Below are 25,804 nucleotides of genomic sequence, written 5' to 3'. Positions count from 1 at the left end.
CCTCTTTCACATTCTGTTTTTTTTCCCCCTCTCCCTTCCACTTCACACAAATCATGTTCCCTTTGGCTATTTCACCACCTTCACTACCTAAAACTCTTTGTCCCCAAAGCCTTCTATTTAGACAATTATGTAAACTCTCAATTCTGACTCAGACTATACTCTGACCTTTCTACTCTTACTCTTATATCTCTGGGCACAGAGAAAAAAGAACAATATAGACTTGATTCATTATAGTTTCATGCTAACTTCAGTTTTAGCTTTTTTTTTTTTTTAATTCTTTGCAATTCTTTTATTCATTTCTTGTGTTCTTCTAGGCAGCTTATTCCACTTACTCCTTACTACAGAGTAACTATTTCATTCATTTAAATGTTGAAGTTCCTACTGGGTGCAATTCATTGTGTTCAATGGGGATGTGATCCTATAACCAAGTCCCTTTTCAATTTATTTGTGATCTTATAAGTTGCTATGAAATACATTTAAATGATTTCTGAATGAAAATGAATCTCAATTATTTCTGTCTTAATATTCTGTGCTATAAAGGCAATTCTAAATAGTAGCATGACAATCACTATATACCATATTAGTAAAATTGCCTAATACTCTGATAGTCTCTAAAGTCTTTAACCTGTAAAATACCCAGAAATTAGAAGCCTAGATCATTGCTCCATTACTACTATGTAAGCACGAAGGGGCAAAGGACCATTTGTAATCCATTCAACTTAACTTAGAGAAAATAAAGATTTTTATTATGCCCCTTTCATACTTTTCTCTTTATATTTTTTTATAGTACTTATTACTAAGAAAGCAATAGACTATGAAAAGGACACTGGACTTGGAGTAGGCTTATCACATACTATGTGATCTTGGATAAATGACCCAACCTCACTCAAACTCAGCTTTTTAAATATAATTCAATTAAAACCAATAGAATTTATTAAGCATCTATGTGAATGGTATTATGCTAGGTGCTAGAGAAACAAAGGAGAATGAAGTTGGTATAGGTCAGTGGTTCTCAAAATATGGTCTAGATGCAGGGGTCCTCAAACTACGGCCCATGGGCCAGATGAGGCAGCTGAGGACGTTTATCCCCCTCACCCAGGGCTATGAAGTTTTTTTATTTAAAGGCCCACAAAACAAAGTTTTTGTTTTTACTATAGCCCGGCCCTCCAACAGTCTGAGGGACAGTGAACTGGCCCCCTATTTAAAAAGTTTGAGGACCCCTGGGAGAATCCTGGGGATCTCTGAAACCCTTTTAGAGGGTCTACAAATTCAAAAATAGTTTTTATTTCCAATATGGTAAATATCTATAAATATAACCCAGATAAACAAAAACGCTTTGGAGAGATCCTCAATAATTTTTAATAGGATAAAGATACTGAAAATAAAAGTTTGAGGTCTAGGTGATAATTTAAGATTTCTTCCAGCTCTAAAATTCTATGATCTCAATATATCCCACATCTGCAAATCTCCCTTATCTTAAAATATTTCCTATAATTCCGTTTCCTTCAAAAACCCTACAACAATTAACTATGAAGGGATATATACTATATATTCTTCCCAAACTAAATCAACTAAAGGTAATATTATGACTAATTTGTTTTTTAAAAAAGACCCAACAACTTTTTTTTTGAAGAATCTTAACAATCTTGATCCTATAACTGATGATTTTCTTTGACAAGAAACACAGAATATGACAAGTCATGGGGCGATCTCCATCATTAGAGACAGCTATCTAACAAAAAAAAAACGAATCTTTCAAAAATCAAAATATGAGATTCTCTAGTCCAACCCCCTCATTTTAAAGATGAGGGAAAGAGTCAGTGTTAAAGGTTCTTCAAATTCCATCATTTTAAAACTCTTTGTTTCAATTCAAAATAGGGCAGCCATACTGTAGAATTCAAAAACGCTAAAAGAAAACTACAGAAGCAAAGGAGAGTTTCAAAAAGAATGGACAGTCGTTATCATCAAAAACCAAATAAGAACTGAGGAAAAGTTCACTGAATTTTTCAAGACATAGTCATTTCGTAATCTTTATGGCCTATCTATTCATTGTCCTCCAAAGAATCCATAGTCCCACCTAAGATTTAATATAACTCTAATATTTTAAAGATTTGTGATTTCGTCAGTGTAGATATCTCTCTCCACTTACACAAATCAAAACCCATTCACATCTGGAGAGTTGTGGCCAGAAAAGTCAACTCTATAAGCCAACCTAGTAATTGATTTGGAACTTACCAATGCCACCTCCAATATCTTATCTAAAGCCTTTTCAGAGTAGTAGTTCCTGACACTTATCTGGAATGACCTTTGAAAAATCAGAGTCATTTTCATACTATGATAAAGCAACAGAATTGGAATTTAGAAAAGTGAATCTAGGTCTTTAAAATCACAAAATTATAGCAACCCCCTGAGAGACTTAAGAGCTAACTAGGAACCTGAAAGATTACCTAAAATCCAATACCCTCACTTTTCAGATGAGGAAAATGATGAGACAACTGTAGTATAGAAAGCTACGGCTTTCTTGACTATTATCACACAGAAACTCAGTAACAAAGCCAATATTAAAAAGTACATCCTTTGACTGAAGATCTCATGAGCTTTCTACTACCCCCCACAACCTCCATTTATGAAGAAACAAAGAGTCAGATAAATTAACAAGACTCTCAGTTTCTTGCAACAAGCAATGGATCACATAGGCTGTGCATCATTTATTTTATAGCTTTTATCGTGTGACTAACACCCATTTTTTTCATTCATATATTTCTTTATCCTTCTGTAGTTTGAGGACCCCTGCTTCTAAACCATTTATCCTTCTAGACCTTTATGCTCATTCAGAGGATATCCTTTATCCTTTCTTTATCCTTATGGTTTCTTCTTCATTCCTTAGTCATAATATGGAACAGCCTACTCATGCCTACAAATTAACCTTTTCATTGAACTCTAGATGATCCTCAATGTTAAAGCTCTCAAAAGAAAATTGGCAACATCAATTTGCAGTATCTGTCCAACAAAGCCAATGAGTTGGGCAATGAAATTGCTGTATATCTCAAATGAAGTAAAACATATAAATGTTTTAGAAATCAAAGTTCTAAGTAAAAGATCACTATGATGATGATGATGATGATAATGATGACCAAAACAATATTAAAACTACTGTGTTAGCTTCCTTTCCCCGTCCCCATAGTCATAAATAATAAGCTAGAATTATTTCAATCAACTTCTTGATTTACACTTGTGATTTCACTGGCATAGGAACATAGTGGTATGGTAACTTCCACCACAATACAGATCAGCAAATGTTCTAAAACTAATGGTTTCAGAGAGTTGCATTAGAACATGACAGATAAAAGTAGCTTGCTTAGGGTCCCAGAACTAACTAGTATGTGTCAGAGGCAGAATTTACTCAGAGGTCCACTCTGTATACATTACACCATACTGCATTTCAATCAAAAAGACAATACATATATACACACATGTATATATACATGTGTGTAATACATATATGACAGCTTCTAAAAATAATTTTAAAAATTTACAAAGTTAAAGGGAACAAAAATATATCACATTTACTTACCTGTGAGAATGTATACAAATTCCAAAATAAACTAAACTCGAGTGACCCATAAAATTGTGGAAGTTTTCTCCCTATATACTTTAAGATGTTAAGTTACCTTTCAATAATTTATTATAAACAATATAAACAATAGTGAAACAGAAACAATTGCATCTCAAAAACACTAATTTTTTCCAGCTATAAATCTTGTCCCTTTAGATGAAATAATTTGAATCTTCAAATATAAAGTGCATCCAGCTTAAAAAAGAAAAAGAAAAAAAAACCCAAAAGAAAAACCACCCCCCAAAAAAAGAAAAAGGAAAAAACACCCCAAAACCACTCTTACAAATCTGTTCATCCAGTAATAGTTCTAATACAGGAAGCTCCATTATTTCTGAAAACTATTTCATAAATATTGAGAGCAGCCTAAGCAATTTCTGCTAGTTAGCTTTAGAGCCCTCATTAAAAATGATATATCCAAATAAGCTACACATATCAATGACTACATAGGTAGAGACATAATTAAGAGCAGTTTTTTTTTTTAAAGGTTTGTAATTATATATGATACTATTAAGGGCAATTTTGGGGAGGGGAAGGAAAGTGGGGATTTTCTAATTTTATATGTAAAATGAAAATACATTCATCAAATATACTTTCAAAGACTGAAACGCACTTAGTAAATGCAAAAAAAAAAGTTTTCTTCTAACAGTAAAATATTTTTAATTATTTTTCCATTAAAAAGTATTAAGAAAGCTTGAAGGCTTTACCTTCTTCCTTTCTAAATATAGGGACACTTTCAACATAAGTTAGAAGTCTTAAAAAGAAACATTTGACACATATAAGTTGGATTTCTATAATATTATGGTGTGCAAGTCACTTATCTTCTGAGTCCCATCTACCTTTCTGCTAAATACTATGAATTTTTGCTACAGGTCAGGTATTAAGTGCCAGTTTATGATAGGGCTATCTGAAGATACAGGAAAATGGAGAGATGTGACATAAGAGCCAGAAAGCAAGTATAAATCCAGCAAGCTTTCTGTTTTCTAAGATTCTGTTTGTCATCTGGCTGGATTTTCTATCATTCTATTTACTCAAAGATAGAACTTAAGGCAACTAATAACAGAGAGAGCTAGAAGATGAATGGAATGTTGCATCCTATATTTATGAATTAAAGCAATGTAAGTCATATCATTATACCAGCAATGAACCCTCTACATGGTATACCAATGCCACAGTGGCAACTATTTGAAATTTTTAATAGGTTAGAAAACATTCTATCAATTTATGATCAGTATTTTCATTAATCTTACAGGGCTCTTTTAAAAAAATCTTTCAAGTTGGAGACACCCAAATCTTAAAATGAAGCTCTTAGTTAAGGTAACTTGATTCTGGAACTAATAAATGATTATTGAATTGAAGACTAACTACCACTTCAACTTTGTACCCTTTAATATATTCTCGGATATTTTTTTCTGTAATTAAAAGAATCTCATCATAACAATTATTTATCTGGCTAATTCTCCCCAATCTACCCACTATTTCTAAGAGAATTTATTATGTGTTTTCTCTCTATGCTTCCCATGATTTCAATTACTTTTTTCCTTGCTCATCTCCAATATCTCTGTAAATACTGTTTCCTTCTCCAATTTATCATATTTTCATTGGTGATTTCCAAGTTTATCATTCCCTTATTGATCTTTGTCTTTAATTTTTAATGGTAATTGCATAAAAAACAAAATGGGAAGCGAAATGGGGGAAGAATACAGTGAGAAATGTGATGTAAAAACAAAATGCCAATTTTTAAAACAGATTAAAATGTCCTAACCTGCCCAGTAAGTTTTCTTCTACTAATTTTAGTACCAATATTCTCCCTTTTATTTCACCATCTCTCAGATTTCTTCTGCAGATCCCTCTTCATACTAGTATTTCTAATGTCTTTCACTTTTAACATGTCTTTCACATTTAACATAACTATACTAAATCCTTGTTCATGAATTTTGTCTTGACATTCTTCACTAATTGTGCTTTTTTATCTGAGATTATGCTATTTAAAGTCTTTCATTCTGCACATATATATTATCTTTGAAAACCTTGTGTCCTTTCTTTAAAAAAATTCAAACATGCTTTTTTGAATTCCTAAAACTCTATTTTGTATCTACTTTACAAGTGCTTAGAATCATACAATTTTACTACTGAAGACTTTAAGAGATGCTCTAAGTTCAAACCAACCTTCTCAACTTTTGCATAAAAAATGAGGAAACAGAAGCCCCTAAATTACTTGCTTTAATATCCACTAAATACTTTTTTATTGAATTGAAGATGACACAGGTAAAGATAAATATCAGATCTGGGACCAAAATCTAGATATCCTGACAGTTTTAGTTCTTTTTCACTGTGCTTTACCTCCCTGACTCATTCTCTTTCATTTTCCTGAATCAATCTATTAGCATGTTTTTGTTTTTTTTCTCAAGTTGATTATATCCTCTCTCTTATCAATTCTTAACTCATGAGGTTCTGCCAAAACTTATTATATACTATTTAATAATTACTATTGAAAACTATTGAAAATGTTTTGGTAAATTCATAGTATAGCTGTACCTTGATTTTAGCAACAGGTGTTGTTTGAATCATAGAACTTGGAGAGATACAAGGGAACTCAGTTAAATGTGGAGAAATCCACATTAACTATTAATGAATACAGTGCATTTTTCATATTCATTCAACAAATATTAAATACCTCCTGCTAGAAAGGACTATGCTGGGTTTTAGTATACTGTAAATTCTATTAATTTCTGTAAATTCAGCATATATTGTAAGCTCATTTGAACTCATGTTATATTCTTTACTAAAAAACCCTTTGTAAACTGTTTTATAAGTCAGTATGGTAGATGGGAAAGAGTATATTATAGAATTAAAAGTTCAAATCCTGCCTCTCATGCTTTTTACCACTGTGATCATGGACAAATCATTTAATTTCTTCAGGTCTTCAGTTTTATCTGTAAAGTGAGAGAACTGGATCAGATAATTTTTGAGGCCTACAGAAATAGAGCAATAACACTATGTTTTCCTCTACCAGATTTTTAAATAAGGAACAACTAAAAAAGTAATACAGGACAGAATAATCTCCTTTCTTGTCCTCAATATAATATAAAATATGATAATCAAAACTGGAAGGACTTAAATTATGATTAAATGGTAAGAAATGTGAATGTAGCACTTTTTAGAGACTGGCAAACTAAATTCTGATAGTCTCAAATTTTAGTAACACAACTAAGATTTCATGTTGAAAAGGACACAAGTTGGAGGTGGCTTATATCTCCTTATATATTCCTGGGTAATAGGGAGATGTCATATCCAAGGCCTCTATGAGAGTAATTGTGTGTAACAAGTGTTAACAGCATGTCTCAAATAAGTTTTATTCTCTTCTAAATGGTTTCATGATGAAAAGTTTTATTTAAAAAAAAAAAAAAGGCAAAACAAAAAACAACCCCAAAACAAAAACAACCAAGGCTGACCTGCAGTTGAAGGGCCCACTGGTTAGTAAAATACCAGACTTTGGAGATGGTACTTAGTTCAGGGGATGCCATGGAATCACCCATTATATCCTTTAATGCCATGAAGCAGCTGCAACCAAGCACGCACAGAGCAGATGAGAGGAAACCTGGCCATGCTGTTGGCATGAATATAGGCCCAGAGAAAGCTGCCACGATGGGAAAGCAGGGAGCGGGGGAAGGGACGGGCGGAGTATCGCCAAGGGGAAGCACTGCTGAAACCCCAGAGCCAGGGCCTGGGAAAGCACAGGAGGCCCGGTGCCCTAGGGCACGCCGTGCTCCCGGGACACCCAATCAATGAGTCATGACTGGCGGACGGGGAAGGGAGGAGTAAAGGGGTGAGAGAGTAGTAGGGAAACGAAGGATGGAGGGAGGAGAGCTGTTAGCTGAAGGAGAGCAGGGTGGGGGGGGTGGAGGCATGAAGGAAAAAAAGCCTGGGGAGAGGGGGAGCCAGGGGGACCAGGGCCTAAGACCCAGAGGCTTCTCCCTCTCCCCCCCCCCTGTCTGGAAGGTGGGAACACGGCTAAAGGCCAAGCAACCGCATGCCAAGGCCCTTTCCCTCCATCTACAAGCAACGCGAGGGGGAGACGCCACCTCCCCACACCACACCACTCCACACCACACACACTCACACATACACACACACCCGTGCAACAGGCACGGCGGTGGCAGCGGCTGGGTCGGCCCCCGGACAGACGACGGAGATAGCCCGCAGCCATGACAGCCCCGGGAGTCTCCAGCGCTCTCAGCCACACGTGTCAGGGACCCTTCGTCAGTCTCCAGCCTCGCCCCTTCCACACCCCCTCAAGTCAAAGACCTCTTCCGCGAGAGCGCGGCCTGGCCCTGGCCCCGGTCCCGGCCCCGACCCCCTGACCGGGCGAAGGCGGCGGCGGCAGCACGTACTCACCGCCGCTCAGTTCGCCATGACGGAGCCGCCCCCCGCCGCCGGCGGCGCCGGCCCCCCACCACGGCGGAGACTGACACGACCGGCTGGCCCTGAGGGGGCCCCGAGACCACCCGCCTGACAGACACCCGCCCCTGCTGGCCCCAGCCCGCGCGCCGCCCGCCCTCCAGCCTCTCCCCACCAGTTGAGCGGGGCCCCGGCTCTCCCCTCTAGCGGCGGTTGGCAGCGGTTGGCGGCGGAGGCAGCAGCGGCGGCAGCACTTACCGGCGGCGCGGCCAGGCCCCCCTGTCAGAGCGGGGTCGAGGAGGGAGGAGGGAAGGGGCACCGCCTCCCCCGCGCCGCCACGCACTCGCCTGATTGGCCCAGTTCACTCCCCAAGCGCGACCCCACCAGCCCCAACGAGCGGCACACCGACAGCACAGGCGCCTCATTTGCATATTTGTGCTCAAGCCGCTGATTGGCCCGGATGGGCGGGGCTGTAGTCGCGGCTGTTGCTGCTTTTGCAGCGAAGACAGAGCGAAAGAGAAAAGGTGCCTTATCCCAGTCTTCCTCCCCTCCCCACCCCAGGCCCAATGCAAGCTCTGGAAAGGAAGAAGGACGATGAAAGGGCGGAGTTGCCCTAGCTCCATCAAAGCCCCAAAGATCCACCAACCCAATCCCCAGCGCGGTTACTCCGGACCGCCTCACACCAGATACTGGGAGGTCTCCGATCCCGGGAAGACCGTGGCTGGGGCGCCCTCTGGCCTGAGAGCTGTACAGTGCAGCACCCCGCCCCGCCCCTTCCCACCGGCCCGCCCCTTCCCACGACCCAGCCGCCACGTCAGGGCCCTGCTCGGCCCCTCTGCTCACACCCCGATGCCTCCCGCCCCGGACGCGGCCACGCCGCCACGTCACTGCCTGGAATCGGACCCCCATCAGTCCGCACGGCGATGCCATCCTGCGAGAAATCGGCTTTGGGAAGGCACTTTTAGACATGCGTCCCTCCGGAGACTCCTCGAATAGATCAGGGTCTTTACCGGACCATGTGCCCCGCCCCTTCCCTATCCATGCATGGCTGCACGTTTCTCCCCGTTCTAGTAGGACTGTGTAAATGTACCTTGTGAAGCGCGAGTTGCATTCTTAGATTTTCCCATTTCCAAATGCTAATGTATACGAAGACCCACATTTTCAGATTTAATTAAATCATTTTCAAATTTATAATCCTTATGCCCTCTATACTTATGTTGTGGAATCAGGAACCAAAAAAGATCCCTCCAAACGAGATGTGCCGGAACCTTGGCTGGTTCCACTATTATTTGCATTACAAATTGTAGATTGGTCATTAAATATAAAAATAAAAAAATACGTTTGTGTGTGTACAGATGTTGCTGTCAAGCAACCTTTATTAGCAATAAACATTTACAGTTCTGTGTTGCTTTTTAGGCTTACAGACAGTAACAATCTTGTAAGATAAGCAGCACTAGTATTATCTGAGACGTTTTACTGATGAGAAAATAAGGATTTGGAAAGGAAATGTGAAATAAGGTCATAGCAATAGAGTCGGACCTAGAAACATGCTGCCTCCACTAAAGCACGCTGTCTCTCACCCTTGCTCATTCCAAAAAGTATTGCCCCAAACTAATCCTGCGTTTCTGGGACAATATTTGGCATCCAATTATACAGATGATGAAAATTTGTTGGATCTCACCACATTTACAAAAGAGCATTAAAGTTTATTAACAATAAATATATGGGATTGGTACCAGTTTAAGGTTTAGAAATAAGGGGTTCTAAGAGAACATGTAATCTCTCTGTTTTTTACATCATGAAACTGAGACCCAGAGAGGTAAAGAGGGAGCATCAGAGCATGATAACTTCTGCTAATCTCCAGGAAGCCTGGAATGGACTTTACATATCATTTAGCCTTCTCATTTATATGGAAACTGAGGCCCAGACAGGTTAAAGGATCTTTCTCAGGGATTTTCTACATCTAGGTGGATAGAGTGGATAGAGTCAAGGCAACCTGAGTTCAAATCCAGCCTCAAGACATTTACTAGCTAGATGATCCTGGGCAAGTCATTAATCTCTGCTTCAGTTTCCTCTTCTATGAAATAGGGATCATAAAAGCACCTACTTCCCAGGATTGGTGTGAAAATCAAATGAAATAATATAGGTAAAGCATTGGGCACAAAGTGCTATTAAATGTTTGTTCCCTCCTTCCCTCTTCCACAGTCATATAACAAACAGCAGAAAAGGGATGATTCAAACCAAGTCCTTGACTATTCTGACTTCAAGGCCAGTGTCCTTTCCATTACACTACAATAGTTACTTTGACAATTTATTTTCCTTATTTTTATTAATTAGAGGGCTAGAGTTGCAATCTCATCCTCCATTTGCTATCTTAGATGAGTCACCTAATATCTCTGGGCCTAAGTTTCTTCATTTGTACATTGAGAAGGTTGATTAGCTCACCTGCTCAAAATCTATGAACATGACCAAGATTTGTTTGTTTGTATCTCCTGAAACAAATGACATAGACCCAATAATGACAACTTTCTGAGTCTGTCACTTAACCAGTTATAAACACACCTAATCTAGCCCTCATCTCTCCAAATTCTCCATAAAAATAGCCCAAGAAACTATCAAATGCCTTACTAAAATCTAAGTAAAATTTGTCTGCCAGAATTCCCTTGATCTCAGATTAACTCTGACAAAAAGGGAAATGGGATAAATCCAAAATGACCTCTTCTTGATGATGCCATGCTAGCCATTTGTGATCACTCCTTTTTCTAATTGGTCATAAACCATTCACTTAATAACGCGGTCTTGAATTTTTCTGGGAATCCAAGACAGGTCCATGAGCCTTTAATCTACATCACTTTCTTTTTTCTGAAAATTGGACTTTTTGTTCTTCTCTAGTTCTGCAGCACTTCTCCTATTCTTCACATTCTTTGATTGATCTAAAACTACACTGGTAGAGAAATTTCCCAACAAGGAAGCTCCCCTATACTAGGCCTGGGAAAGCACAAGTCTAGTCTATCCCCCATCTACCCAAATGCACACACACATATGGGTATGTATGTTATCTCTTCTAATATAATGTGATCTCTTTGAGAAAGGAGATGGCTGTATTTCCCTGGGGCCTATTACAGTGTCTGATACAAAGTGAGCGCTTAAGAAATACTTGTTCATTGATTAGTATGATACATAAAAATTATTCAAATGCATTGACAAATTCAGGGTATCAAAAAAGTTTAAAGCTCAAAGCTTTACTACTCCCTTAACCATTCTCTTACTTGACTAATGTTTGTTAGACATTTTAAAAAATGTTACATCTTTACATTCTATTTCTAAAAGTTTCCCATTTTTAATAGTTTACTCCTTTTTTTTTTTTAACAACAGTTTAAAAATCAGAGATCCTCACCGATTTTACCTAGCCATTAGTGAATATGCACTTGTTAAGTGCTTAATACAAGCCAGATCCTGTGCTGGTCTGTGGGTCTTCAAAGAAAGGCCAAAATATATCTCTTCCCTTAAGAAGTTCACATTTTCATAGAGAAAACAACTTGCAAAAAAATTATACATACATAAAATAGGAAGGAAGGAAGGAAAGAAGGAAGGAAGGAAGGAAGGAAGAGGGAGGGAGGTGAGAGAAAGAAAGAAAGAAAGGAAGGAAGGAAGGGAGGTGAGAGAAAAAAAGAAAGAAAGAAAGAAGATAGAAGGGAGAAAGGGAAAGGCTTCCTGTAGAAGGTGAGATTTGAGCTAAATGTTGCAGGAAGCCAGGAAAGTCAGGAGACTAGGGTGAGGAAAGAAAGCATTCCAGGCATGGAGCCAGTGAAAAAGCAGAGTTGGAAGAAGGATTGTCATATGCTAGAAACAGCAAGAAGGCCAACACTGCTGTATTATAGAGTATGAGTATGAATAGAAGGGTAAAGTGAAAGATAACTGGAAAAGCATAAAGGTGCCAAGTTGTTAAAAACTTTAAAACCAGAGGATTTTATATTTGAATTTTAAGGTAATAGGCAGCCACTGGAGTTTTTTTTTCATTTGAGGTAGGGCAGTAACATAGTTAGCCATAAGCTTTAAGAAACTCATTTTTGTTTTAAGGTGAATAAAAGATGAATTGAAATAGAGAAAGATATAATACAGAAAGTCCAACCAGAAAGTTATTGTAATATTTGAAATGATGAAGGCCTGAATCTGAGTTGTGAGTAAAGGGGAAATATTGAGGAAATGTTGTAAAGGCAGAAACAACAAGATCTGACAACAGATAGGATAAGTGGAATGAGTTTGAGGGTTTCCCTGAGGTTTCAAACCCATGTGATTAGGAGGCTACTAGGAGGTGCTCTTAACAGTAATGGAAAGTTTGAAAGAGAGGAAAATTTGGGGGTAAAGGTAAGTTCTGTTTTCAATAAATTGAATCTGAGATTTCTGTGGGATATCCTGTTCAACATATTTATTAGGTAGTTGATGAGAGACTGGAGATCGCAATAGAGGTTTAAGACTTTATAAAATTTCTTAGAGTCATCATAAAGACAATAATTTTTGCTCATTTGTTTCAGTCATGTCTGACTGTTCCTGACTCTTAACAAAGGTACTAGAGTTGTTTAACATCTTCTCTAAGTCATTTTATATATGAGGAAACTGAGGCAAAAATATTAAGTAACTTAGCCAGGGTCACACAAAATAGTAAATGTCTGAGACCAGATTTTGAACTCCATTATTTTTTACTATAGGCAATGCACCTAGTTGCTCCAAATTAATTTAATACATTTTAATTGATGAAATCATTATAATATAGAGGAAGAAAAGGGTTTTCTCTATTGGTTTGCCCTTTATAACATCCTTGATCTTTCACTAATCTTCAACTTCTTGCTATTGGCTGATTCCCTTTTGTCTACAAACAAAAACAATAATGATAGCTAGCGTTCATAAAGCTTTAAAGTTTACAAAGCATTTTACAGATATTATTTCATTTTACTCTCACAATATTGCAATGAAGTAGATACTGTTATCTGCATTTTACATATGAGGAAACTAAAGCAGACAGGGGTTCAAGAGTTAAGGGTCACACAGCCACTAAGAGTCTGAGGTCACATTCCTAACTCTACGTCCAATATTCCAATAGAGAAGATGGAATAGAATGTAATAGGGTTTGTCCCAGCAAGAAGGACCACCTCCCAATTCATGAGAGTTAGGAATGAAGAATGAGTTAGTAGGGGAAGACATCTGGGTGATATAGAATAAGGAAAAGAGAAGAGGATGACCTCTTTGATAATGGCCTCAACTTAGGGATGAAGTATGAGGTAACTCATACCTATGAGGTAAAGTCTTCAGATAAATTGGAAATAATCAACAGAGTAGTCAAATAACAGTAAATCAGTTAAAACTTCCTGGAGAAGGTAGGATTTTGCCAATAAAAATGCAGAGATGGAGTATCCTATAAAAAGAATAGCAAGGAGGCCAGTGTCCTAGGTTTACAGAGTTTAAAAAAAAATACTAGAAAGAGGGGCAGGGTGGAAGTAGGGAGGCAAATTATGGTCATAGAAGTGATCAGCTATTAGAGTGTATTGAGTGGGAACAGGAAGAAGGGTGACATGGGCAGACCTGTATTTTAGGAAGATCAATTTAACAACTGAAAGGAGGATGGATTAGACTGGGGAGAGATCTGTAACAGGGAGACCAACTAGCAGGGTATTGCAACAGTCTAGGCATTAGGTGAAGAGAGCCTGCACCACTGTGGCAGTATCAGAAGAGAAATGTGACAAAAATAAAATCAATAGATACTGGCAACATATTGGATATGATGAGTGATTATTGTTTCAAAGCTCGATTATATTTGCAAGACACCTAATACACACACACACACACACACACACACACACACACACACATATTTGTTAGATAAACTTAGATTCTCTCTGTCTCTGGCAAAAGTTACCATTCCTCCTGTATCTTTATCTTAAGACCTATCTACTCATTCATTCCTTTTTCAAAAATCATTTAACACCTACTATGTGCACTGTGTTACATCCTGCACTGGAAGAGATACTAAATTTAGATTAAGTTATATTCCTTGTCTTCATGGAGTTTTTCAATATAGTAGGGAAATAAAAAAAAAAAAAGTAATCAGTTTTCTCCTGATTCTTATTTAAATTAATTAATTCATTCATCAGGATACTAGATATTCTATCACAGATCACTAATGGCTAGCAACATCTGTGAAGATAGATTGCTTAATCATTTTTAATTGATTGTACTTAAACTCATTTTTTTTTAATGTTTCATTGCTTCTTCCAGACAAGAATGGTAAACATGCTTTAGAATTCCATTTTTTTCCAGTAATAGATAATGATTTTGTTATGTCACACTTTCCTTTAATTTTTTGCCTCAGTTTCCCCAAATTGCCCTGCCTCAGTTTTCCTGAACTGTTCTGCCTCAGTTTCTCTAAATTGTTCTACTTCAGTTTACTTGAATTGTTCTGCCTCAATTCCCCTGGTTGCAACCCCTCTCCCTTCCTGACCATTAGGCCTGATACAACTTACGGCTGGCTACTCTAGGGTTATAAATTGTAAATGTTTAATCTCAGATAAGGAGGAGATCTTTTATTTCAGACATCCTGGCTCCTAGGTCCTCTTAAATTATCAAGAATTTATGGTCCTCAACCCCAACCTATCAGAACCAAATTTATAGTCTGCTCACCAGTGGTCTACACCACCATCACCTTCCCCTCCCCATCTTGCCCCACCCCGCCCCCCTCCCCGCCACCGCCTTTGTTTCTCCTGATCACTGGAGCCCTATAAAGAATCCCTGGAATTCTTCACTCATTACTGCATGCTTTGAGACCCATTCAGTCTGCTGGGATCAACATGGATCCTCCTTTGGCCCTAGACAATCTTTCCCTCTCAAATAAACTATTACAACCTCTCTAATCTCTATCTTGCCTCAGTTTCTCTCACATTACAGTTTGAAGTGCTAAACCATTAACCAATAGAAGAGAGACCTTAAATGGCATAAAATTCAACAGTGAGAAAAATTGAATTCATACTATCTCTTTATGTTTAAGAAACTTCCCTAAGCTAATAAAAAGTACATGTTTTTCTAAAGCAAGGGTTCTCTTTTAAAATATAAATGATAGTTTTCTTTCATTATAATTGGTTTCCTTTGTGTGTATTTTATTTTGTTAACTTAAAAACATTCTAAGAGAGGCTTATAGGCTTCCCAGACTTCCAAAGAGATCCATGACAAAACCCAAAAGGTGAAGACCCTTGCTTTAAAGAAAACAGAGAAAAGTAAGTCACTAGTCACTTCTTTTCAACCTTTTAAACAGATATATAGAAAAGGAGCCAGTTTCCTGGCCAGTCATACACAGTTTTTCTCAACTATATGCTACTCATTGAATTAATCATAGTGAAGCCATTCAAATAACCCCTGTAAAAGATCAACAGGTTGAAGTTTTCTCTCATCAGAACCCAAATTCTCAAAATTTAAAGCCAAGATTATTGTAAAATCAGATAAGAGATTTTACTTAACAATATTAATAGAATCATAGTCATAATAGCTAGCATTTATATATTGTAGCATTTTAAAGTTTGCAAAGCAAACACAAATATTATCTCAGTTTATCCACACAAAACAACCTTAGAAGGTAGAGACTATTTTTATCCTCACTTTCACAGTTGTAGAAACTGAGGCAGAGTATAAATAACTTGGATCAAATCCAAGGATGAATTTGAACTCATGTCTTTCTGACTCCAAGTCCAACACTCTATCCACTGTGCTACCTAGATGTTTTTGTAAATTGGAATATTGGTTTTTCAGGAAAAAAGATATGGTGGGACAATGGATGCTTCTATACCACTGTCCATATACAAACTTTGCATAGAGTAAAATAATTGAATGATCTTTTATTACCAAAAGGTGCAGGGATGTTGGAGGTAGGGGGATATGTCAAGCTAAAGAGAGCAGAAGTAATGAAAACTAATTTTTTTTCAGATTTTTTTTCAAATTTAAAAGTTGCAGACATAGACTAAAATATCTCTATTGTCCCTTCCCATTAAACAGTTCTATGGCACGGTTTCTGAGGTATGACAATATCAAATAAATGTTCTCTGTCCATTCTCTCCTTCCAGATCTATTTATTCAGGGATAACTCACTAAGATAATGTTTACACAAACAAGGGTGGCATAGGGCTTAATGGAAAGTATAAAATTCAAGTTCAGCTTTCACCTTTAAATAATAATAATAACCACCACTCTTTAAAGTTTACAAATGCTTTGTGGATTTTATCTCATTTGATTCTTAACAACAATCCTGAGAAGTAGGTGCTATTATCATCTCCATTTATAAATGAAGAAACAGACTGAATGAATTGCCCAGGATCATACAGCTAAGTGTCTGATGTAGGATTGGAACTCAAGTTTCAATGACTCTGTCTCTATCCTAACATTCTAGGCAGGTGGGTGGTAAAATAGAGCACTAAGCCTGGAGTTAGGAAGATTCATCTTCCTGAGTTCAACTCTGGCTTCAGACACTTACTCCAGGTGTAGCTCCAGGAAAATTAGCTAATTCTGTTTGCCTCAGTTTCCTCATTTGTAAAAAGAGTTGGAGAAGGAAATGGCAAACCACCCCAGTATTTTTTTAAACAAAAAAAGGAAACAAAATAAAATAACAAACCCAAATAGGGTGACAAAAAGTGGGAAACAACTGAAGCAATTGAACAATAACAAGTTCTAACAAGCTATCCACTGAGCTGTTTTGCCTAAACCAAAAACTATGTCAGATAAACAGTTGTTTATTATCTTCAAGAACATCAAGAAAGTTTATTTCATGACTTACTTTTGGTAAGCAAAGTGTTTGGGAAGCTGCCAGAGCCATAATTGGGTAAACATTCCTCAGTTTTACCTTTACCACTGTGCCACAGTCAATGGTCCCTAACCAATGAAAAGAGGCAAAAAAGATATTGTAATTGAGAAAGTGGGTCTGGAGAGGAGAGTTCTGTGGGAATGGAAGCCTAGAACTGGCACTCGAGGCCAAGGAAAGGAACAGGGACATATGCTACCCAATATGGGCTAGTAGATCAGAGTTTCTTAAATCTTTTCTACTTGAGATCTTTTTTCATCCAAGAAATTTTTACATGATCCTCAGTATATAGGTATATAAATCACAAATCAATTGATAATAAATCATAATTTCATGATTCCTACATTCAGTCATGTAATCCCATATGGCAGGGATGAGGAATGTCTGCCCTGTGAAATCATTTGCTAAGACAATTGCAGGCAAGGATGAGCTGAAATTAAGATACAATAATCTCCCTCTTGAATTCAATAAATTGATAGTTTTGTATGGCCTGCAAATGATATTAGAAATATTCAAATAGCCCTTGGCAGAAAAAAAGGTTCCCAACCCCTGCCATATGGGATAGTAACCAACAGTGTAAGAATGAAGTAGAGGGCCACAGGATACAGGGAAGTATCACCCTTGGGATGGTAGTGGCACAAAGCTCCAGTTGCTCCACTCTTTTTATGTTGATAATTATTATTGTTCTTGAGTCATTTTGGTCATGGCTGACTCTCTGTGACCCCATTTGGGGTTTTCTTGGCAGACATATAGAAGTGGTTTGCCTTTTCCTTCTCCAATTCATGATGAAGAAACTGAAACAGAGTTAAATGACTTGCCCAGAGTCACTGAGCTAGAAGGTATCTAAGGCCAGGTTTGAATTATCTTAGGCCAGGTTTGAACAGGCTGACTTTCTCTCCACTATGCCATCTGGCTGCCCTAAAATTATGATACTAGATAGCATTTATAGCACCTTTGAGGTTATTCATGCTCCTATATGGCAATCGTTTATGGGATTTATTTTGTTTTTTACACATATACTGGATGATATGGCTGAAAAATAAAAGAGTATTAGGAATCTGAAGAGCTGGGTTTACTTCATGCTTTGATATTTATTAGGTATAGGTCTTTGAGCAAGTCATTTAAACCTTCTGAACCTGTTTACAAATTTATAAAATGAGAGTTCTTAAGACAAATTTATCTCTAATGTCACTTCCAACTCAATGTCCTATATTTCTACCATTATATACATAATATGTTCCTTCCAAACATTCCTTCATCTCCTCTTCTGGTCTCACAACTCCCTGACATAATTCTCCACTAATTTCTTCCCTTACTATAATCTCTGATGAAAAAGGTGCCTTTTGTCCTTTGTAAAACTAACCACTCTCTTGATCTCAAGCCTTCCAATCTCTTTCAGCAGACTGCTTCCATTCTTCAGTATCTTCTATTTATCATTTCTTTCCATTTCCTACCAACATGTCCAAGTCTTCCTCATCCTTAGAAGGCCCTCAGGAGAACCTACCACCCCACTATCAACCTATTCGCTTCTAAGCTAAAAAGCCATCTATACTTTTATCTATACATATACTTCTATATATATTCCATCTATAGTATACATCTATACTATACTCTTTTCTCAAACCTTCTGCATGCACATTGTCTTCCAACCTTGTCATTCAAAGAAAACAGTTCTGTGCCGTTTCCAATGAGCTCTTGATTTTCAAATCCAATGATCTTTTTTCAATCTTTGTTCTTCACCTCTCTGTGGCATTTGATCTGTTGACCAATTCTCCTGCTTCCCACCCATATGCTCTCTCTTTTCTAAGTTTTCCGGACACAATTCTCTGTAGATTCTTCTTCTGCCTCCTTTATTCTTCTTTGCCTCCTTTACTGGATCACCACAGGCTCCATACTGATCCACAATTTTCTCTCTCTTACTTGGTAATATCATAAGTTCACATAAGTTCAATTATTATCTCTATGCAGATTATTCCTAGAACTATATAAATGGCCCTAGTTTCTTTCCTAAGGTTCAGTCATACATCACTTACTGTCTCATAAACATTTCAAACTGGATATCCTCTAGCTATCTCAATTTCGACAAGATGAAAAAACACATTATCTTTCCCCCCAAATCCAACCAATATTCCTTGCAAATATCAAAGGCACCATTATCCTTCTAGTCACCCATATTTGCAACTTTGGTGTCCTTTTTTTTTTTAATAGCTTTTTATTTACAAGTTATATGCATGGGTAATTTTATAGCATTGACAATTGCCAAACCTCTTGTTCCAATTTTTCCCCTCCTTCTTCCCACCCCCTCCCTAGATGTCAGGATGACCAGTAGATGTTAAATATATTAAAGTATAAATTAGATACACAATAAATATACATGACCAAATTATTATTTTGCTGTACAAAAATAATCGGACTCTGATATGTTGTACAATTAGCCTGTGAAGGAAATCCAAAATGCAGGCAGGCAAAAATATGGGGACTGGGAATTCAATGTAATGGTTCTTAGTCATCTCCCAGAGTTCTTTTGCTGGGCGTAGCTGGTTCAGTTCATTTCTGCTCCCTTGGAACTGATTTGGTTCATCTCATTGTTGAGGATGGCCAGGTCCATCAGAATTGATCATCATATAGTATTGTTGTTGAAGTACATAATGATCTTCTGGCCCTGCTCATTTCACTCAGCATGCGTTCGTGTAAGTCTCTCCAGGTCTCTCTGTATTCATCCTGTTGGTCATTTCTTACCAAAAAATAATATTCCATAATATTCATATACCACAATTTATTCAGCCATTCTCCAATTGATGGGCTTCCCTCAGTTTCCAGTTTCTTGGCCTCGAGTGCCAATCAATATAAGGGGAATCTATTTTAAGAAATCTTATGATAAATAAGGTTCTTGTCCTTGAGCAAACAAGTTAATTTTAACTTTTGCATAAAACAGAATTTTCAAATGCAAAGAGATTTGTTTAAAGTCAGGTCTGCCTGTATTTTTACCTTCTATGAAACAAGGACTGTGATACTTATAAGGAGGGGCTGAGGAAAAAGAATGTGGGCAGAGGGCTGCCACAAACATTCTTGCACATACAGGTCCCTTTCCCTTCTTTAAGATCTCTTTGGGATATAAGCCCAGTAGTAATACTGCTGGATGCACAGTTTGATAACTTTTTGAGTATAGTTCCAAATTACTCTCCAGAATGGTTGGATGTATTCGCAATTTCATTTGGTGTCCTGCTTTATCCCACATTCTCATTAACCCCATATAGTCAATCTCTTTTCAAAACTTATCATTTCTACCTTCACAACATCTCTGAGATATGTCCCTTTTCTTCACTTACACTGTCACAACATCAGTCCAGTCTTTCATTACTTCTCACCTGTACTGCTTCAATAGCCTTCTAACTAGTTTCCCTGCTTCAAGTCACTTTCCACTTCAATTCATTCTTCAAACAGCTGCCAAGATGACTTTTCTAAAACATAAATCTAAGTATGTCCTCTGACTGCTCAATGAGCCCCTATGGCTCTTTCTTACTTCTGGATTCAAATATAAAGTTTTTTGTTGAAGGAAGTTCTTTCCTCTTTCTTGGGCTCTTTCTACTTTTTCAGTCTTCTCACATTTTATTTCCTTTCATGCACTCTTTGCAACTACACTGACCTTAAACTTGCAGTTTCTCACACATGATATTCTATCTTCTGCCTCCATAGTTTTGCAGAGTTCATCACTCATTCCTGGACTATTATGCTCCCTCACCTCTATCTTTTGGTTTTCCTGACTCCCTTCCTTTCTCATCTCACATCCTACTTTCTGTAAGAGGCCTTTTCCAGTGTCCCTAGCTATTAATGCTTTCCCTCTAGAGATATTGTATCTCTACATACTGTATGTACTTGGATATTTACAAGTTGTCTTCTTTGTTAGAAGGTACACTATTTGGGTGTAACCAACAATTGTCTTTCTTTTTAGTCCCAGATTACTTTAATATAATGCCTAAAATCGCAATAAGTGCTTAATAAATGTGTTAAATACGCAAAATAAATATAGTGGATTAGACACTGGAGTTAAATCAGGAAGAATTTCAAATTCCATTCTGATAGTTTTAGTTGTATGACCTTGATCAAGTAATTTAACCTCTCTGTGTCTGTTTCCTCACCTGTAAAATGAAACAGTTAGACTTTTATGCTCCCTTTCAGCTCTAAATCTTATGAATACTATTTTTGAATATATAAGGGGAATCTATTTTAAGAAATTTTATGATAAATAAGGTTCTTGTCCTTGAGCAAACAAGTTAATTTTAACTTTTGCATAAAACAGAATTTACAAATGCAAAGAGATTTGTTTAAAGTCAGGTCTGCCTATATTTTTACCTTCTATGAAACAAGGGTTGTGATACTTATAAGGAGGGGCTGAGGAAAAAGAATGTGGGCCTATCTACTAAGTCTGAATTACAAAAATAGATAGACACACACACACTTTTTAAAAAAAGAAAAAAAGAACCTACTTGTTCAAAAATATTTACAGCAGCTCTCTTTGTGATGGCAAAAAATTGGAAGTTGAGGGAATACCAGAATATCTAAACAAGTTATGGTATGTGAATATAATGGAATATTATTGTCCTAAAAGAAATGACGAGCAGGCAGATTTTAAGAAAAGCCTGGAAAGACTGCAACATGAATTGTTGCAAAATGAAGAAAGTAAAACCAGAAGAACACCACACAGTAACAGCAATATCGTATAATGATCAACTATAAGTGATTTAGCTATTCTCAGTAATACCGTGATCCAAGACAGTTTTAAAGGATCATGACGGAAAATATTCATGTCCGAATGCAAGTTGAAGCATATAATTTTCACTTTTTAAATGATTTTTCTTCTTTTACAACATGACTAATATGGAAATATGTTTACATGGCTGTTTATATTGATATAATCAATATCAAGTTGTTTGCCATTTTAGGGAAAGAGGAGATTTGGAACTCAATTTTTTTTTTTTTAACAAATAAATGTTAAAATTTGTCTTTAAATATAATTGGAAAGAATAAAATATTGTTTAATAAAAAGAATGTGGACTTAATACATTTTATGTAAAATCCAGAATTTTTCCTTGAAACACATTAGAATTTTGTTGTTGTTCCTGTTATGTCCTACCCTTTGTGATCCTATTTGGAGTTTTCTTGGCAAAGATACTGAGGTAGTTGTCACTTCCTTCTCCAGCTCATTTGCCAAATGAGGAAACTGAGGCAAACAGTTACGTGACTTGCCCAGTGTCTAGTAAGCATCTGAGGCCAGATCTGAACTCAGGGACATGAATGTCCCTGACTCTAGGCCCAGCACTCTAGCCTCTTACTACCTAACTGTCCTATTAAAACTTATTGTGTTAATTCACTGTAATTCATTCCATCTTATTTAATCTTGAGAAGAAATCCAGTGAAGAAATGTTTCCTTAGTTCACTTGTTGATTTATTTCAATAATTTCAATAGTTCTATATATAGAACTTTGCCACAGTTGGGCAAAAATTCAGATCATGTTTTTGAATGACAAAATAGGCCAAGAAATGATCTCATTTGATAGGTCAGCTCTTTCACTGTTCAATAATTAAATAAACATTTATTAAGTATCTATTATGTGCGAAAGACTGTGCTAAGCACTGGATATAACAACAACAACAAAAACATCAACATCATCATTAACAACAACAAAAAATAAGAGACAGTCCCTGCCCTCAAGAAGCTCATAAAATTCAGTATCAATACCTACACATTTAGCAGTTGGGAAATGTTTACTATGTTCATAATTTATAGCTTCATAGAGTCATAGATTTGCAACTTAACAGGAACTTAGAACTTATCCTTTTATAGACAGGGAAACTGAGGCCCAAAGAAGTTAAGTGACTTTACTTGGATCACACAACTAATGAGTGATTCAAGAGCTTCCTGATTTCAAATCCAGCATTTCTTCTATCTTTTCCTTTTATAATAATAATCTTAGCACTTTTTAACCTTCTATCTCTTTATAACTGGCTGAGCTGCTATTTGTCTCTTGCATATTTCCTTATAAAGTCAGATTTTGAATTATATCTACATTTGTCAGAGTGTTTATTTTTATTTTTATTTTCACCAAAACACATTTAAAGTGCAGTGAATAGAGCACAGGGCCTGAAGTCAAGAATACTCATGTTCTCTGAGTTCAAATCTGGAATCAGATGCTTATTAGCTATGTGACCCCAGGTAAGTCACCTGACCCTATTGGCTTCAGTTTTCACATCTATAAAATAAGCTGAAGAAGGTAATAAGAAGCCACTCCAGTATCTTTGCCAAGAAAACCCCAAAGAAGGTCACAAAGAACTAGACAAAAATGAAAAAAAAAAAATGATGGGACAACAAAAGAAGACTGGCTTTGATAAGACTTGGGTCCAAATCCCAGTTTTGCCATTTCATGACTATGGAACCTGGGCCAACTCAGTCTACCATTTTGTAATTCAATTTCCTCATCTATAAAATGGGATGGTTAAACTAGATGACTTCTCAGGCCCCTTACAGCTCTGCAATACTATAATTGACTTCATACCAGAATCTTTTGATAGAAGGAGAAAGATATGTTAAATATAACTAGGTGCTTCATAGAACTGAGTAGGTCATTTCACAAAGGACCAATCTAAATTACATATTATTCTAAAATACTATTCCTAACATTTGTTATCTCAGAATGGATATTAGGGAAAAACTTCTTAAATCTAAGAATTATAAGATATTAATATGTCTTACAAAGGAAAATTGTGTTTGTCATCTTCCCTGATAGACATTTTAAAAAAGGATTAAGTGAATAATATGTCAAGTATGACTTGAAAGTCTTCTGTGGAAGGAGGAATATGGAACTGATGTGTTTTTTTTAAACCAGAAATAATACTGCTAACTCAGACACCATTCTACTCCTAGTTCACAATACACTATACCCCTAAAGATATTTCCATTGCTTTTCAGAGTATATAATATTTAGCAAGAATATGGTAATTTTAAAAAATAAATTATAGTAAATACCAGGTGGGCAATTTATTCTTTGCAGACAATTTTCAACCCCATGCGTTTTTAATTTCCCAAAAGAATAGATACTCTAATTTGGGGTCACTAATAAACTGATTGAATGAAGGATGTGTGTAGAACAGAACCAAAGTGTCAATCAATCATTCAGGTTCTTACAATGATAGAGTTTAAAGAGCAATGAATTTGAAGTCAGACAACCTAAGTTTGAATTCCAGCTTTACTACTTACAACCTGAGTGACCCTGGAAGAGACTTAACTGCAGTTGCCATTTCTTTCACCTGTAAAACTGAATGAGTAGGTAGGTTCAGAAGTATAACTAGGGTGGGGTAAGTAGGATTTTGATTAAGTAGTAAAATTCAGAAGGTGCTAACAGCATATACTTCTTGGCAGCACAGAAACAACTAAGCTTAGCACATAGCAAAAATCATTTGAAATCAGAAGCTGCTATATAGACTATTTTTCTCCCATCATCTGTTACACAATAGATGAGCACTTTGCATTCCCCTTTTTGTAGTAGATCTATCTCACTGTGTCCCAGGGTCTATTTCTCCTCCCTAAGTGAAATGAACTAATTTTCCCAAGTTGATTTGAGAATGCTTTTCCTGCTGCTCTTCCTGGGAATGATTTGCAAAGTCATCTAGAAATCTTTTTGTGAGGCTTGCTCCTGATATTCTTTTTACATCCTAAACTTCTGGATGGATTAGATTAAATCCTGGATCCTTCCAACTCTAGGTCCTGAGATCCTCTTATGTCATATCTGCAATGTTCAGGCTAGCTTTCTGGAGATCCTCTGGACAGGCCTTGGTCTCAGCAGGATGGTCACCATATCCTCACCATGAGGATAGTCAGGATAGAATCTAAAGTCTTTATTGTCTTCTTCACAGTCTGTTCACTCTGACTTACTATGTTCCCAATTCTCTCAGCCCTTAAATTCCCTATTATAAGTACATCAATACAACATACTGAGAATGTGTGAACTAGAGAACCATTACATCACCATACTAAGTACTAAGTATATATGTGAACTGGAGAACCATCATCTCATCAATTCCACTGACTTAACACCTTGTTGTAAGTATCCTTGCTTCAAGTATATTTCTCTAGAGATCTGGCCCTCTTCAGTGTCTTAGATATTTGTAAATATTTTTTAGATTTCAGATAACTTCTGGATAAATGTTATATGTTGTATGGTCACAAGGTAACAAAGTAAAATCCATAAATTAGATTCTTTTTTTCAGAAGTCTGCACACTGCAGGAAAGTAATCTACTAGGGAGGAGACCAGAGACCCACAAATGAAGGTCCATTAGTTTAGTAAAAATGCTTTGAAAGTTCAAAGCCAAAGGAACAACCCAGCTGAGATAGCTCGAAGGGTATTCACTTTCTCACTCTCTTTTTGAAAGGAAATAAGTCAAAAACAAATTCCTTCACTTGGCTGAGGAAGTGAGAAATTCTTAAGACAGAAAAAAAAAAAAAAGATGCAGCTGAGCAGCAAAGCAGGGAAAACCTGAAGTTCACAAAAGCTAGGTATATAAAAAAGTTTCCAAAAGCTTATGTCTTCTTTGAGGAAGGGTCTCAAGGGTAGAGCCCTGAAGAGTCTCAGCTCCACTTTATCAACCTCTTATCCAAATTGAAAGCTTGGGCAAATCCCAAACTTAACAGTCTTACAAATGGAAATTTTTACTTGGGAAAAAAGCAATTTAAAAAACATTTTTTAAAAAAGAAGAATTTTTGTTTATTCTTCAAAATATTAACAAAGAGGAAGTCAAGATGGCAGATTAGAGGCAGCCCATCTGAACTCTCTCAGCATTCCCCTTCAAACATCTTTAAAATGCTACTTGAAAACAAATGTAGTAAAGCACAGGATGAAACATTTTTCTGGTCTAAGAAAACTTAGGGGCTAGCAGGAGATCTAGCTTAGTGCCCACA

General features: G+C 37.0%; 1 protein-coding gene across 9 annotated transcripts in view; it reads right to left on the bottom strand.

Moving 5' to 3' along the window:
• Positions 1–25,804, bottom strand: part of CHD9 (chromodomain helicase DNA binding protein 9) — a 251,575-nt gene that overhangs the window by 210,233 nt on the left and 15,538 nt on the right. For 7 of the 9 annotated variants that reach the window (XM_051979832.1, XM_051979838.1, XM_051979837.1 and 4 more), the window contains exon 1: positions 8,273–8,360. The exons of 1 other annotated variant lie outside the window; for it this stretch is intronic. The gene's annotated coding sequence lies outside the window, so the exon portion shown is untranslated. Of the gene's footprint in view, positions 1–7,068; positions 7,697–8,272; positions 8,361–25,804 lie in introns of those variants that run through there. One more of the 9 variants, XM_051979835.1, reaches the window with a different exon arrangement.

The sequence above is a fragment of the Antechinus flavipes genome, chromosome 2 (assembly GCF_016432865.1).
Source record: "Antechinus flavipes isolate AdamAnt ecotype Samford, QLD, Australia chromosome 2, AdamAnt_v2, whole genome shotgun sequence".
In the NCBI taxonomy this organism is placed as follows: domain Eukaryota; kingdom Metazoa; phylum Chordata; class Mammalia; order Dasyuromorphia; family Dasyuridae; genus Antechinus; species Antechinus flavipes.
Note: the sequence above shows the minus strand (reverse complement) of the source record. Positions and strands in the feature narration are given on the sequence as shown.